Source organism: Sinocyclocheilus grahami, unplaced genomic scaffold, assembly GCF_001515645.1.
Source record: "Sinocyclocheilus grahami isolate Dianchi unplaced genomic scaffold, SAMN03320097.WGS_v1.1 scaffold110.1, whole genome shotgun sequence".
Classification (NCBI taxonomy): domain Eukaryota; kingdom Metazoa; phylum Chordata; class Actinopteri; order Cypriniformes; family Cyprinidae; genus Sinocyclocheilus; species Sinocyclocheilus grahami.
The window spans coordinates 1,363,092-1,367,517 of record NW_015505289.1 but is presented as its reverse complement, the minus strand read 5'-3'; the positions used below and the strand labels follow the sequence as shown (position 1 = coordinate 1,367,517).

The 4,426-nt window shown below is 36.3% G+C and overlaps 1 protein-coding gene across 1 annotated transcript in view; it reads right to left on the bottom strand.

Moving 5' to 3' along the window:
• The window catches only part of LOC107589008 (dual specificity protein phosphatase 26-like), a 25,552-nt gene extending 22,152 nt beyond the window's left edge, over positions 1–3,400 (bottom strand). Inside the window, exon 1 of the mRNA XM_016277303.1 lies at positions 3,096–3,400. The gene's annotated coding sequence lies outside the window, so the exon portion shown is untranslated. The remainder of the gene's footprint in view (positions 1–3,095) is intronic.
• Positions 3,401–4,426: the final 1,026 nt, after the last annotated feature.

Sequence of the window (4,426 nt, the reverse complement as noted above, 5' to 3'; positions counted from 1 at the left end):
ACCGGCTTACGTCACTTCTTAGTACATACTCTCGGTGCGAATGCAACCCTTTAAATGGTACTGGGAAATAGTTCGCGCAAAATCGTCCCAGTACTTTAGTACCGTACATTTAGTTCTGGAACTAAAGTGGTGCGAAAGGGCCTTATTATGCTCAGATAACGATTAACTCTTTAACTCTTAACCTGAACAGTTTATGTTGCTGTATATGGTATCATTGTAATCCTTGACCATCAAAACATAGATCACATTTTCATATCGTATTATGACACAAAATACATAATTTGGTTATGGAGGAAAGTAAAATGGTCGCTGCCACAACACCTTGGTGTTTTTGCGATGGCTCCATTTCTGAAAATGTTTAGGGCCGCAAACTATACAAGTGTACCAAGTTTCATGCTTTAATGACAAAGTGAACATTTTCACATATCACCTGGACCAATATATATGGGTCAAAGACATTTAAGAAATTTACAAAAGTGATTTTATGTCCATAGAAAGCACATTAAATGTAAGTAAAGTGTCTACTTTTAAGGTTTCAAATAAGTTTTTGGAGAACAATGTCAAAATTTGGTTGAAATAATATTACATTGTAATTCAGTGTAACAATATTTATGTAAAAATTCAAACATGCTTATTCTGACATGTACATATTAAAATATATAAAAGAATAAGGGAGCATATTAAATTTGATTGTGTTTTAAATGAGTAAAAAATACTGACAAATGGGCAAAACCTAGGATTAGGGCTGCCCTCGACTAAGGATTTTTCTGGTCGACTAGTAGTCGTTCATTTTAAGCATTAGTCGACTAATCGCACGTTTATTAATAAACCATTTAAATCATTATGAGCCTTTAATTAATAGGCCTGTCGCAATAATCAATATATCGACTTATCGCGCAATATATAAGAATAAGGGAGCATATTAAATTTGATTGTGTTTTAAATGAGTAAAAAATACTGACAAATGGGCAAAACCTAGGATTATGGCTGCCCTCGACTAAGTATTTTTCTGGTCGACTAGTAGTCGTTCATTTTAAGCATTAGTCGACTAATCGCACGTTTATTAATAAAACATTTAAATCATTATGAGCCTTTAATTGCCTATATATAGGCCTGTTGCAATAATCAATATATCGACTTATCGCGCGATATATGTACATGACCTCAATTTATGGTGATGCAATATATTGCCCATTATATTTACTTAAAAATTAATGTCCCCATGTTTTTTTACATTCCACTTGCACCTGTGTCTTTTGCAGGTTCTCATACATAATGTGGTGTAGTCGGTGCTAGTTCAAATAAAAAAAATGCTTAAAAATATATCGAAAATGAGCCTTTAATTAATAGGCCTGTCGCAATAATCAATATATCGACTTATCGCGCAATATATGTACACAACCTCAATTTATGGTGATGCAATATATTGCCCATTATATTTACTTAAAAATTAATGTCCCCATGTTTTTTGGCATTCCACTTGCACCTGTGTCTTTTGCAGCTTCTCATACATAATGTGGTGTAGTCGGTGCTAGTTCAAATAAAAAAAATGCTTCTACAAACAAAGTTTCATCTGCAGATATGGCCTTGTTTAGGGATCTGTGCCTTTGTGCATACGGACATCTGACTGCTAAGTAGTGATTGTGTTTTTCAGCAATAGTGTGCACCCTTAATTCACACAGAAAAGAAGGTCAGGAAAAATCTCCATACAAGTTATTTTTGCAGTTTTCTTTTTTCTACTTGTTTGCATTTTTTGTTAGAAAATATTTATTTACTATTTATTCAGGTTTTTTAAGGCATCTAATATTTTGATACTTAATTTCCTTAATTCTTAAAAATTAAAAGTTTGTTGTCATTTGGAAATGTGTAGGCCTTCTTGCATTATTATGCTGTTACATTATGATTATATATTCAGTGGCATAAAATGGTCTTTAAAATGACAATAATATAGCTTATCGCAATTATTTCTGGGGCAATATATCGCACAACAAAAAGTTGTTATCGTGACAGGCCTACCTACATAGCCTAATAAGCGCTCAAGCACACGCATAAAGCTTGCCACAGCGCACCGGCAGAAGCTAGGAGTATGAATGTGTCAGGGAAAAACAGTAAGGAGGCTACATTAACATTTTAATAATTCACTGTTAAACAAGTGCTTTCTTTGTTTCGGTTTAAGAGATGAACTCGGCGACACCGACTCGTCGTCTCCGCAGTAGTGATGCGCCTGTGTGCATGTTTGCATAAAACCATGAGGAGTAAAACAAACAAAATGTCAGCAGAGTAGTGATTGTGTTTTTCAGCAATAGTGTGCACCCTTAATTCACACAGAAAAGAAGGTCAGGGAAAAATCTCCATACAAGTTATTTTTGCAGTTTTCTTTTTTCTACTTGTTTGCATTTTTTGTTAGAAAATATTTATTTACTATTTATTCAGGTTTTTTAAGGCATCTAATATTTTGATACTTAATTTCCTTAATTCTTAAAAATTAAAAGTTTGTTGTCATTTGGAAATGTGTAGGCCTTCTTGCATTATTATGCTGTTACATTATGATTATATATTCAGTGGCATAAAATGGTCTTTAAAATGACAATAATATAGCTTATCGCAATTATTTCTGGGGCAATATATCGCACAACAAAAAGTTGTTATCATGACAGGCCTAGTCTAATAAGCGCTCAAGCACACGCATAAAGCTTGCCACAGCGCACCGGCAGAAGCTAGGAGTATGAATGTGTCAGGGAAAAACAGTAAGGAGGCTACATTAACATTTTAATAATTCACTGTTAAACAAGTGCTTTCTTTGTTTCGGTTTAAGAGATGAACTCGGCGACACCGACTCGTCGTCTCCGCAGTAGTGATGCGCCTGTGTGCATGTTTGCATAAAACCATGAGGAGTAAAACAAACAAAATGTCAGCAGCTGGAATGTGAAAAGATCGTTCCACACGTGCTTGAGATCTTTGCAAATAAGTATATCAGATGCAGATGTATTTTGCTGCTGTGTAAAATGATGAAACGCATCATGACACTCGAAAAATCGCCTACTAAACAATAAACGTCTGTGAGGAATTCAAATCAAGCTTCGTGTGCATCTTACCTCATACACGGTGTTTTGTATTGGACATTAATCCTGTATGGAGTCCTTTGGCTTCCTGGTCTTTCTCGTGTATTGCAGAAGGAACACAGATGCATGTGATTAGCACGCAGCACGAGCGCTGCATTCAGACGAAAACATCCATGTGCTGGTTACTGCAAGATCTATAGTCTATACTGTCTTCCCGAGTTCAATGGTACAGAATAAAGACATGTCCGTATTATTGTAATGGATCAGTACAGCAGTCCTCACGTCCAGTGCATGCGCCCTCTGGTGATGATGCACATGCACACAATCATGCAGATGTTGCAACCAAACGGAATCATATCTGAATAACATTTTGTTATACTCCCCGAATGTTCGATGAGGGAATTTGTGAATATGCATGCGACAATATTTCAATCAAAAACTTAAACTTTGAAATCAACACCGTCATGGGCTATTTTTTCATGTAACCTGGGGCGTTGAATATTGGATTCCATTACACACACCTGTAAGCTGAATAAGGCGCAAATGAAACATATAGGCTATGCATACAAATAACTACTTGATGATAATCGTTTGTTGAGGAATGTATCAGCATGCGAAAGCAACAGATTGCATGTTCATAATACAGAGCGCAAACCTATGCAAATGCACCTGGAGTTTACTTTCAGACAACGCGTGTCACTATCAGAAACGAGACTAAAATGCATCTGGTATAGAAATACCAGCTGCTAACTAATAATTAATAACATTAAAGAGGTCATATGATGTTGCTAAAAAGAACAGTATTTGGTGTAATGAAATGTGTTTGTGGTTTAAGGTTCAAAAAACACATTATTTTCCACATACTGTACATTATTGTTTCTCCTCTATGCCCCGCCTTTCTGAAACGCGTCGATTTTTACAAAGCTCATCGGTCTGAAAAGCGAGGTGTGCTGTGATTGGCCAGCTATCCAGTGCGTTGTGATTGGCCGAATAACTCAAGCGTGTGACGGAAATGTTTCACCCCCTCACCATACTGTGATGCTGTGTCCGGCCGGAGCAACCAGACAAAAACATTAAAACCCATTATAAACGAGGCATTTGTTGCATCCAGTGGGGACATAATTACTGATTATAATGACTTATACTGTCTTTTTATGCATTGCGTTGCATTGCATCGCGCAGCGTAAACAAAAAACTATGTCTGCTTTTGTGATTAGAGAAATGACAAACAACAAGCACTACTCTACACTGCCCAAAACTCGTGTTTGAATCGTCAGTGGCACATTCTTTAAATATGAAAACGTACTTACAGTCTGTGAGTCAAAACAGACGGCATTGTAGTCTACTCTCCCAGGATCAGGAAA